We start from the raw sequence: 12,304 nt of genomic DNA, 5'->3' as shown, positions 1-12,304 counted from the left end.
GTCTTATTACAAAAGTATTATATGTTCATTATAGAAATTTGAGAAAACGACCAGCAACAAGAAGAGAATAAAAGAGCCACTAATCCCATTACCCAGAAAGAACCACTGTTGGTACATAGGTGTCTCTAGAATTTTCCATCTGAGCATGAAATATATGTTAGGATTTTTAAAGAATATGATCTCACTGCACACTGTGGCTTGCAGCCACCATCCTGTGACTGTCCATCCACATCACTGAGTGTGCTGCTACAACATGGTTTTATGGCTCCAAAACAGTCTATCATTTGGATAAGCCACAGTTTACGTAGCCAGGCCCCTATTGATGGACTTTAAGGTAGTTTCCTTTTTTTTATTCTTCTTTGTTTTCTCTTTTCTTTTGGAGCATCTTGTCCACAGGGCTTTTCACTGGCCCTTCTGGGAGGCTATTTTGAAGTGTCTGAGCAGTCCTTGAGATACGAGGTGGGATAAGTCTCCTCTGGTTGTCAGAGATCAGGACGGGGGTCTGGGCTGAATGAGTGGGTCCCTGTTTCCTTCTCTAGGGCAGGGGCCCCTTCGGTCTCTCAGCGACCCCCAGGCAAAGGCTGAATCACTGGGAACACTGAGGAGAGAGGACTCGCTAGGAAAACTAGGTTTTCCCAGCAGCTGTCCACAAGCAGTGTTGCTTATGGAGGAAGGCAATTTCTGGGCTGCCAGGCTGTCCACAAAGGCCTGGGGTGGGGTCGGGTGGGGAGGGCTGGAGCCGACGGGGGTCTCCAGAGACCTCAGGAGGTGCACAACCCTTCACCGGTGTATGAGGAGAGAATATTTACAAAATCAAAGCTACTAGTCTTTCCCAGTATGTCATGTTCAGATCCATCCTGGACTCTTCTTAGGCCACGTGACAGATGGGTACAGGTTTTATGCCAAGTAAATAGGTGTCCTGAGGGCAGGGGTCTTAGGAGCATAACCCTTGCTTATCAGCTTCCTGTGTATTAGCTTTCCGAGTGAACCTGGTTAAGAGGATTTACAATCACATGATGGGGATTTCACTAAACCAGCCCTAACAGAGATGGACACGGGGCTTGGAAAGACTCCTGCCCTGAAACACTGATGGGAGATAAACGAACAATGCGAACAGAAGAGGACAGCAGAGTGAGGGTAAGCTAACAAGGTAGAGCAGGAATGCCAGACAGAGCTGACACGCATCTCCTACCCCCTCAAGGGCTCCTCGGACAAGTAGAAAAACAAGCACTTACTTAGATCGGACAAGAAGTCAGGGATCCAAACTGAGATGTCACAAGGACTAGGAGATGGCACACGTTGAAATTAGGATTTACACCTACTACCTATACCAAAGCCGTTCTAAGTAAGCACAGAATGTGCCCTGAGAAACGAACTCATGGCAGTCGTACTAGACGTAATTCATGGAGAGAGAAATCTGTTGGGAGTGCAGGCTCTCCACTGATAGGGTTTTGCTAGTAACAGGCCCGGAGACAGCTGTCCCAGCAGCCTCCAGCACCAGGCCTGGCACGCAGCGGGGCTCTGGAAGCTCGTGTGGGGCTGACCTGTTCTTTGTGCATGTGTGTGTGTCTCTAAGAGGTTTTTATGACGGTGTAAGTGTTCCGCTCACCTCCCATATTTGGAGTACTCTCCCCTCCTCCTCCTGCCCCTTCCCCCAACTTTTCCTCTCATTTATCCTCTCCTGCCAGTGGGTGCTCCTGCCTGACCCTCATTAACTCAAAGTGTAAAAACCATTTGTCTACAGCCCCCGCTCCCCCTCCTCCCCCAGCTGGTGGCTGGGGCCAGGCCTTCTTTCCTCCCATCGGCTGTCTGCACTCAGACCTCTGTGGTTTATGAGCTAGATCCGAATCTGCTGGGCCCCCTGGAACAGGCAGGACTTGTTAGGGGACAGGCTGGGGTCTGCTCAGAAGACCTATAAAGAGTGAGAGGTGCCCCCGGGGGAGCCCAGATCTGCCGTTCATTCCTTAGAAGCTGACAGGCTGCCTGAGGAGGCTGCACACCTCCAAGGGCTCCATCCTTGAGGACAAGGCTACCGATGGGGCCCCCCGCGCCCCCGCCCCCCCGGGCTGTGTGGGACACAAGCAGTGCAGCCATGTGTGCACATTCTGTTCACTTCTCTCCTTCCCACCCCTGCCCTAGCCTCCAGGGTAGCTCCTGCCCCGGGACCTCTGCCCCCAGCCTCTCACCTGGAGGGGCTGACAGGGAGGAAGGGAACTCTACAGAAGTGTTTGCTACCATGTCGAAGAGGGGATGGATCAGGACGAGAGGCTGAGGAGTGAGGCCGGCAGCCTGTGGTGGCAGACTATCCTTAAACGAAGAGGGAGCCTGCCCAGAGTGGAGGACAGGGCTCCTGGGCGCTGTGGGGTCTCCCCCCGGCAGTCTCAGCAGGCTGCCCAAGGGGCCGGTTCCTGCCTTCCTTAGGGTAGCCCAGCAGAGTAGGCAGAGGTGAGCCGAGCAGGGCTGGGGGGTGTCTGTCCTCCTCTCCCATGCTGGCAGGGGCCCAGAGGAATCCAGGAGTTAGAAGTGGATCCAGGGCTTGTGGCTGGGAGCCCAGCCTGGCCCTGCACTAGAAGGAGTTTGAGTTTTCATTACTCAGGGGGAGCCACAAATTGTCTTGACGAGCGTGGTTAGGTTTATGTAACGTAAACACCCCAGCACACAGCATCTCCCTTGCGGGGAGGACAGGTGGGGGCCTCGTATGCTGGCTGCTGGAGGCACGGGGTGGGGACGAGCTGGCCTCACTTTGAGGCTGGGTAGGGGCCACCCAAGTGGGGTGCCAGGCTGGTGCAGAGTCTGAAATCCCCCCAGCAGTGCTTCACTCCCTGGCTTCAGCAACCACATCTCTTGGCTCCTTATTTAAAGGCTAACCCACACTCCACTTCCAACTGAGGGTAACTGAGCAGGTGTCCCCAGCAGGGTAACTTAGCCAAGACTCTCTCTTCCTCCTCTACCCTTATGAGCTTCGATGGGCCAGAGCATCTCCAGGGACCTGGGGGGAGGTGGGTGGTGGTCCTTAATTAGGAGTCGGTGTGGGGGGTGGGGGCTGGGCTCCACGAGTCTCTGGCTCTGTTCCAGGCCAACCGTGTCACACCGCAAGGACCTGAGTTAGTGTTGGGAGAGCAGAACTGGAGATAGATGTGCTGCCCTCCTGGGCCTCTCTTAGGGAGGCTATCTTGCTCCTTGGCCCAGCACAGGCCTGACCCAGTGCTGCTCGGGTGGGCTGCCTGGGTGGCCCTCAGCTGCCATGGCCTGCCCTCCCCCCTTCCCTCCTGACTGTCCCAGCCCAGGCCCTCACTGGCCCCTGTGGTGGCTGCTCTGGGACTCACTCAAAGCCACTGCTGACCTGCCTCCCCACCCCGCCTGTGTAAAAATAGATGTTTCTACCACGGCCACCTCCGCAGCCTCAACTTTCTCCTACTTGAGCCCCTGCCAGTGCTCACTCAGTGAGTGGAGCATGAATTGCAGGGCTGAGCCTGGCGTCAGGGCCCCGCTGAGAAGCCTAGCTGCTCCTGAATGCCCCATTGTTCCTGGAGGTGACCCTGTGTGTCCCTCCTCCAAGCCTGGGGCCTGCACCGCTCACCTCCCTGTCGCTTCCCATTCCCTTTGGCTTTGTGCCAGTCCAGCCTCTCAGCTCCTTGCCCTCCACCTCGATGAGAAGGCATGGTCCCCTCCTCTATGGACGTGTGACCTGTGCATAGGGCCCTGTGCTGAGAAGGGCCCTGCCTTTGACTTAATGCTCTCCTGTCACTGCCTGAAATTCTGAATACTTTGTGAATAAGGGGCCCTGCATTTTTATTTTGTACCAGGTCCTGTGAGTTATGTAGCCAGGTCTGCTCCCTTAGGAGCCACTAGTCTGATGGGGGAGACACAGGTCAAATGGGAGAGGCACATCCTCTCCCTTAGGGATCCAATAGATTGGAGGAAGAGGCATCTACTGTCCCAGGCCAATGTGGGAGACATAATACTTGCTCTCAGGGAGCCTCAGGCCACTAGCCCCTGAGCTTGAAGAGACCTAAGATTAATGGAGAAGGCAGTGCCTTTGGAGGACACATATTCCGAGGGGGGAGGTGAAGCCTCCACAGTCAAATGGTGGAGGCACAGCCCCTCCATGGAGACCCTCAGAACCTCTGGCAAAGACCACAGAGACGTGAGCAGCAGGGTCAGCCCCAGCTGAGACTCAAGGGCATTCAGGTGGGCATGCGGGGTCCGACCAAGAACAGGGCAGGGGACCCCGGGGCAGGTGCTGATTCCTATGGGAGCTGGGGAGGGGGAGAGCTTGGGTCCTGGCAGGACAGGAGGGGAGCTGACAGAGAGGAAGGCAGTGGTACTGATGCTGGGCATGGGGCAAGCTGCCTGGTGGGCGGCAGGGCCGTCCCCGGAGGGGTTGGAAGGATTTTTCTGAGGGCTTCCGGCAGAACAGCAGAGCTTGGATCCCCCTGAGGATGGCAGTCCCAGAACAGCATGAACAGCATTGTTCTCCATGCTGGGTATGGGGTGAAGAAGTCAGCAGAGGCCGGGAGCATGGCAAGCCGCCCCAGGGGGCTAGAACCATAGAGGCCCTGGGACCCACTGAATTTCCTGGGGGCCCATAGGGGGGAGGGGGCTCACTGGGGTACTATAGGAGGAGGAATGCTAATTAGTGACTGGGAGCAGGGCTACCTGCCTCGCAGGTCCCAGGGAAAGCAAGTAAATGGCAGGAGCTTTACCCTGGCCCTTGAGGGCCAAGCGATGACCACAGAACACAAGAAGGCATCCCTAGGAGGGGAGAGGCTTCCTGGCAGAGGTGGCCCAGGGGGTTGGACTTTTGGAGCTCTGAGAATGCCTCTGCCTGCCCCCAGAGCTCTGTTTCTTTAGGGGTGGGTGCACATTGCCCTCTCCAGGCTCCTGGTTTACCATGACCCCCATGGGAAGCCCACATGAGGAGAGGTCTTTCTGGTCCCCCTCACCTTCTGAGTTGCTGACGTGCTCATGGGCAGAGACCAATGGCAGAGAGGGTGAGCCCTGGTATCTGTGTGAGGTCAGTGCTTTGCCTTGGAGAGCACCCCTCCTCACTGAGAGCCTGGCTGGAGAGTGCTGGCTTGTCTCTCGCAGCTTCTTTGGCCTGGCCAGGGCAGCCAGACCTGGGGGATGCTTCTCATGGTGTTCCCACCAGGCAGGATCCTGGGATCCTGGGAGCACATGGAATCCCACCCGGGGCTGTGTCCATAGAGCTGTTCTGCCCCTGGACAGCCCACCGGCCGGCTGGCGCCCCAGGGAAGTCTGTGAGAGGCCTTCCCGGGGAAGGCACGTGGGGGGCCACTGGGCTGCAAAGTTTCTCAGCCATAGCCCGTCAGATCCTAGCATGCTGGGGAGACAGCAGCACCCCGCTCCCAGTGCATCTAGGCCACCCCCCCGAGGCCAGAGGCAGCAAGCAAGTGGCCTAAACCTGCACAGCCAAGCGGGGGAGAGAGAACACAGGACTTCATGCGTCGGGTCCCCAGCTGCCGGTTGGTCTGAGCGCCACCACCGCATTCTTGTCGTCATTCGGTCATTCCGTTTGCAAGCACCCCCAGAGGGTGTGCTGAGCTCAGAAGCTTGCGTAAGGACGGCAGACAAGCGAGGCCGATTCTGCCTTGGCCTTCAGGGAAGCAGATAGATCTGCTCAGGCAGGTGCCCCCGTGCCCCGGAAGGCTGCTTTGGGCCAGTGGGGGCCAAGGTGTTGTGGAGGGTGGGGGCTCTCTCGGAAGGCTTTAGGGGGCAAGGCTTCTCCCCAGGGCTTGCGAGATGGGAGGATGGGGGAGGCAGGAGTTGAGGCTGAGGGCTGAGGAGACTAGGGTTGGTAGGGGGACCTCAGCATCCAGCTCTCCCCTAGGACTGCGCCCAGGACTGTGGGCCTGACCTCTGCTTGACCTCCCCTCTCACCTCTGGACGGCTGCTTCCCCGGGTGCCTCCAGAGGAAGTGTCCCCCTTACTTCCCCAGGCTCCCACCTTCTCCTCCCCTCCCTATCACCTCCACTCCAGAAAGAAGGCTTCACTTTCCCCACCTGCCCCTCTCCTCTCAACCTCCAGCATCTGTTGGGGAAATTGGGCCATTTGAAGAATAAAGGAGAAGGCAGGAGGGAGGAAACTCCTGTCTGAGCCCACAGCTGGGGTGAAAACCTGCTCCTTGTTAACACCCTGAGTTGGGACCAGAATGGGGGGTGTCATGCCTCCTCAGTCCTCCCACAGGGACCAGGAGGTGAAAGGCATGCTGGGAGATGTTAGCCAAACTTATTGGGAGCAGATGGGAAGGGATGGCGGGAGGGGCAGGGACGTGAAGGAGGAAGAGGGTCAGCCTAGGCGTGAGGGTTGGTGGGATTATTCGTGGGAAAGGACTGGGCAGACCCTCACCCAGACTACTGGGGTCCTGAGCCAATTCTTTAGAAATATCTCCTCCATGGGAAGTCCTTTGGTCTAGACTGTGGGGAATTCCAGAATTCCAGGTACACAGAGGCCTTCAGGAAGAACAGAGGCAAGAACCATGTCTACCTAGGGAGTGTCCCAGCAGAAGTCTCTGCATGTGGACCTTGGGGACCCACACCACCTTGCTCCTCTCTTGAGCCCCTCAGGGCACTAGCAGGGGTGGGGTGAAGGGTGGGGGCATGTGTCGAGGGGTGGACGAGGTACAAGGGAGCTGGGATCTGCTAGACCAGAAATGAGGGGTGGGTGTTCAACCTGGGGGTGGGGAGGCTGTCAAGGACGTGCGGATCGATGAGTGGCATCCATAGGGTTGATGGTGACAGTGACAGTAGCTGTGGCTGACGGAGACAGTGTGATGGTGGCGATGCTGTTACAATGGCGGTGACTGATGGCCTCAGCTTCGCTCCACTGGGATGCCCACGTTTTTGGGGTGGAGTGGGCTATCAGGTTGGTGAATCTTCCCCGGCTTTCTCTTCACCTGGATCCTGCTCCTCACCTCCAGTCCGCAGAAACACCTTGGACTTAGCTGGGCAGAGTCCCGGTCTTCGCCCCTGAGCCCCCCCCGCCCCCAGTCCTCAACCCTCAGCCAGTTGCCGACTGACCGATTCTCTCTGCAGAGAGCAGTGGTGTGGTGTCAAAGTCCCCGGTCACTTCAGAATCCAAGCACCTTGGGTTCTGGGGGAAGAGGTGGGGCTGGGAAGGGTGGGGTCAGGGCTATAGTTGAGTCCCCGCTTGGACCCCGCTCTTCAGCCAGGCCCTCCTCCCACTTAACCCAGGCCCAGGCAGGCCCCTGGCCTATACTTCCTGTGCCACATGGCTTGGGCCCACATTCTTCCTCCAATGTTTTAATTAGATCCTGAGCTCATTAGCTGCCCAAATGCCTTCCAGACACCCCACAGCTGCTCAGGCCCTCCCCACACCTGCCCGTCCAGCTGGGCCTCCCCCACACCTGGAAGACATTGAGGCCTCCAGCCAGGGCCCCAATTCCAGCCCCTCCTTGTGGCCTTGAACAGCCAGGACCAGGAGAGGAGAAGCCGCCTGTTCATCTGAGGGAGGATGGGGGTGGCCACAGGAGGGGCTCCTGCAGGGAAGCCTGGGGAGTGAGTTGTGGCCACAGCACAGGAGACAGGGAAGTAGAGGAGGAAGTGGGGGATGTTGCCTCTTGTCTGTCATGGCCAAGGGGAGCCAGGTCTCCAATCCCCTTCTGCCTCACCATGCTGAGGCCCTAACTGCTCGGGTCCCAGAGAGTTCGCCTTCTGGATGTGTGTCCTGGCCAAACAGGGTGCACGAAGGAGGCAGAGAGCTCAGAAAGGGGGCTGTGGGAAGCTGGGCTTTGATCTCAGCAGGCTTTCCTGTGGGATTTGCCAGCCCAAATCATCACTCAATGAGTGGCAGAAAGGGGGTCACATCCAAGGTCGTGGAAAATGACGCAGGCTTGAACTCAGATTGGCTCTGGCAGCAATCCCCCTTCCCAGTCCGCTGATTTGTACTACCTCGGGGGGGCAACCACACAGAATCAAATGAGTGAGTGTACGTATACTTGTGAGGAGTCGGGCACCATGGATATGCACTCATTGCGTCTCACCAGAACCCGGGGGGTGAGGTCCTGTCTGTCCCCACTTAACAGATGAGTGCCAGAGCAGTCAAACAGCTTGTTCAAGCTCACACAGGTTCTAAGAGACTGGTGGCGACAGGATTCTGATCCCTACTTCTGTTTTAAGTCTTCATGTCCTGCTGCCTCTCTAGAATGTACCATGAGTGATATTTCCTGGACTGGGGCAGTGGTGGCGTGTTTCAGACTTCCTCCCAGTAACCCATAGCTGCTGGAATTGCTGCCACCCCAGGGAAGATGGGAGATCCTGGCTGTGTGGTCAGGGGCAGGCAAGTTAGTTTATGTCTTCCAGACTCAGTTTCCATAGTGTAAACTGGGAGAAGCATCCTTAGCTCTTAGAGCTGCCTTGCGTATTAAGTAGGGGGTTGCAGAGCTTTCCCACGCTTCTCTGTCACCACTGTGATCCCTGTCCGGCTGCCAGAAGTGTCAGCTGCAGCTCAGCACCTCTGCTCCCCCACCTCAACCCTACGATGATGGTTTTTTAAAGACGTAGATCCCTTTCTGAATGGATGTATGAGGGCCCCAATTTGTGAAAGTCAGTGAAAGCTGAGCTGAGCTGGTTCAAGTCCGGTTTGGATGGGAATGATGGGGAGGGGGCGGATGGGGGGTGGCCACCGCCAGCACTCCTCTGTCTTCCAAGGCACACTGAAGAGCCCTAGGCCTCCTCAGACCTCAGAGTCATTGTCCTGAAGGGTGAACTGTCCATATTTTGGGGAGCCAGCTGGTGCCCTGGTTCGGTCCCCAGCCAGTTCCTCTAGAATCCGCCGCAGGACTCTCCCTCCCTCATGTGGTGAGAAAACCAGGCTGAATGACTGAATGAGTTGGTCTGGGAGGATACATGGAAATCAGAGCAGTGAGCTAAGGTTCACTTATGTGTGGGAAACAGAAAAGGGGAGCAGAGAGAGAGCCTCCCTGCCCAACAGCCATCCATGCTGTGTGTGTGTGTGTGTGTGTGTGTGTGTGTGTGTGTGTGTGTGTGTTTAGTACCTTAAATAGTTTTTCCATCCACCCTTTACCCCTCATTGTCAGTTTCCCCGGCAGGAGCCTGGGAGGACCTGGCTGCCAGGACCAGCTCTAAATGCCAAGGCCTGGAAAAGTCCAACCATCCCCCAGGGCAGCAAGATCATGGGGGCAAGCATGGGAGGCAAATGAGAAAGTGAACCACCCCCCCTGCCGCCATCCTTCCATGTTCCACCTCTGCAGGGTCACTGCTGGTCTGGCCTCTGGGCCTCCCACATCCAGGTTCCTTCCCAGTTATCCCACACACCTAGACCAACTCAGACCATGTCATGCCCTGATGCTCAAGAACTACACCGGCTCCCTATTGCCCAGCCAGGAAGATATCTGGTCCTCAGCCTAGTACTAGAGTTCCTGCCATCAAAGGGTCTCACCAATTTTGATCCTGGTTACTTCCAACATGGCTACTCTGTGCCCCCTTCTGGAATCACCTTTTCCAGGAAACCTTTGATTGACACCACTTTTCCTTACTACACAGTCCGTGCTTAGGGAGACAGCCCCCTATTTATTGTGAGTGGGAGTATCATGCCATGCTCAGTCGACTACAGCTGCTGGACGGCAGGGGACCTGTCTTCTGAGTCAGTCACAGTGAGATTGAATTCCATGTGCCCAGTCCTGCCCAGCTCTGTGGCCACCCATTTCATGCTTGTGGACTTCCATTTCCTAACCTCCAAACAGGGATCATAGTCCCTCTCCTGTCTACAGGAACTTCTAAGTCTCCTAGAAGATCAAGGGTGTGAAAAGCACAGGTTTAATCCTGCTTCCCTAAAGCGAGTTCCACAGCAAGCTTGTGGATAATATTAGTCTGTTCGGGCTCCGGTAGAGAATACCAACAACAACACAAATTGATTTTCTCCCGGTTCTGGAGGCTAGAAGTCGAAGATCAAGTTGCTATCACGGTTGGTTTTTGGTGAGACCTCTCTTCCCAGCTTGCAAATGGCTGCCTTCTCCCTGTGACCTCAAATGGCCTTTCCTCTGGGGAAGCGCATGGGGGGAGAGAGAGGGAGAGAGAGAGAGAGCGAGCACTCTGGCGTCTCTTCCTTCGCTTATAAAAACATCAGTCCTACCAGATTAAGGCCCCACTCTGAGGACCTCATATAACCTAATCTCCTAATACAGCCATATCAGAGCCTTCAACGTACGAATTTTGAAGGGACACAGTTCAGTCCATACCAGTAGGTTAAAGAGAAAAAGAGTTCCATGGTTGTGTAAGTGTGAAAAAGGATGCGTTCAAGCAAATTAAATAGGGTTCTTGACTGCTGGTCTTCTTGTCATCTTCCAATGTGAGCAAAAATGCTCCAAGTGAGGCTGAAGGAGATAACATGCTGTTTCCCAAACACGGTTGACCTTGATGCTCATTTCTGGTTGATCTTCTTGAGCTAGTGTTTGGTAGAGCTCTATTTGGGACCCACTGCCCTAATCAATTGCCTACAGGCAAGGTCAGCATTACTGTTCCAGAATGGAACAGTAACAAGGCAGCTCTTGCTGGTTAATGCTAGATTTCTGAGGAGTAATCCCGGTTTGACATGTCAGCCTTGCCTGCTAGTGTGCTGAGTGAGGTCCCCAAATCTACAATTTCTTTTCTTTTTTCCTTTTCCCTCCCTCCTTCCTTTTTGTGTGTGTGAGGCCTAGCGAATGCCGACTGGCAGCTGTGCCCTCACTTGGCTCCCTGATCACAGTGGTTCAGCCAGGGGCCCTGGGGGGCAGCTCTTTGCCATCCTATGCCATCATATCTTTGCTACATTTCAGTTGCGGCTTTGCCTGGAGGCTGAGCGACGGACAACCCTCAGTGCGGTTACCCTTCACCTTCCATTCACCTTGCATGCGTGACCCCTAAGCCCCTTCGTTAAAATTGGTGCTGACCAGGAAGTTGTGATCCGGGGACTTTTTCTCCAGGGTCTGAGGACCAGCAGCATTATATCCCTTGGGCGCTTATTAGAAATGCCGAGTCTCAGGTTCCAGTGCAGACCGATTGAACCAGAATCTGCATTTAGCATGCTCCCAGGTGCTGGATAGGCAGGCTCATTAAAGTTGGGAAGTGCTAGTCTGGAGCAGTGGTGTTCAGAACCATAGGATATGACCCGTAGTAGATCGTGAAAACAATGCTCTGGGTTGCAATCAGCATTTTAAAAATAAGACTAGAATTGAAAATATAGCATGCATTGACTTAATAAGGGCAAGTATTTTGGGAGAACCTTTATGGGTTCTGGGTTGCAGCATAAAAGTGTGTCACTATCAAAAGTTTGAAGACATTGGTCTAGGGGCACTCGGGGTGATGAGACAGGGGACTGGCTGAGGTGACCTATGGCTGGCCCTGCCCACCCCCTACCTGGCCTCTACCCAGCTGTCCTGGATGCCTAAGGGTTTCCCGTCACCGACCACACACACCTTGTCACCACACCCTGTGGCCCAATGCCTGGGCTTTGGGGTGTGGTGGGGGAGAGCTGGAACCAAAAACGAGTGACTTTTAAAATAGGTCCTTCTCCAGGTTTCTTTTTCCTCAGCTCCTTCTCCCCCTTCCTTTTCCAGCTCCTTGCCCCGGTTCCTCCTTCTCCCTCTCCTGTTCCAAGCTGGAAGACAAAGCCAAGTCCAGCTCATCAGAGACGGGAGTCTCTCTGCGTCTACACTGTAGATTTCTCCTTCCCAAGGCTCCTCAGCCCATGCCGAGGAGTCAAAATAACCCGGCTGACCCTGCGCCGGCAGGGCCATTCCTACCTCTGGCAGTCGGCCACCAGCCCCACGTCTGCCAGAAAATTTATCTGATCTTTGAACCTAGCACTCCCCTGGAGATAAACCTGGGCGGCTGCTAAAGGCATCAGCGCGGCCTTACAGTCGGAGAGCCGGGGCATGAAGAGGTGAGCAGGGCGGGGAGAGGGCAAGAGGCCCCGAGCAGAGTGGCTGCGAGGCAGAGGGACCGCTTGCGGCCCTTTCTTCCTCCCCTCGCCTTCAGCCCCTGGCCCGTGGCCAAATGGAACGCGGGAACATCTAGCAGGGGCTCTTCCCTTTGGAATTCCTCCCTCCTGCTCCTCATTATCCCTACTGTAGATGACATAGGGTGATCCCATGTCCCCATTTGCCTGCAATGGTTGAGATTCATACCTGTTGTCTGGGTATAATTATTCATAGTGTCCCCTTTCACTCTTAAGAGTGTTTCAATTTGGCTTTTAAATCGTCACCATATATAAAGAAGCTAAACTAAAGAAAACCTTGCCAAAGGTCATAAAGCTAATAAGCGCT

The sequence above is a fragment of the Phoca vitulina genome, unplaced genomic scaffold (assembly GCF_004348235.1).
Source record: "Phoca vitulina isolate PV1807 unplaced genomic scaffold, GSC_HSeal_1.0 scaffold12, whole genome shotgun sequence".
Taxonomy (NCBI): Eukaryota; Metazoa; Chordata; class Mammalia; order Carnivora; family Phocidae; genus Phoca; species Phoca vitulina.
Note: the sequence above shows the minus strand (reverse complement) of the source record.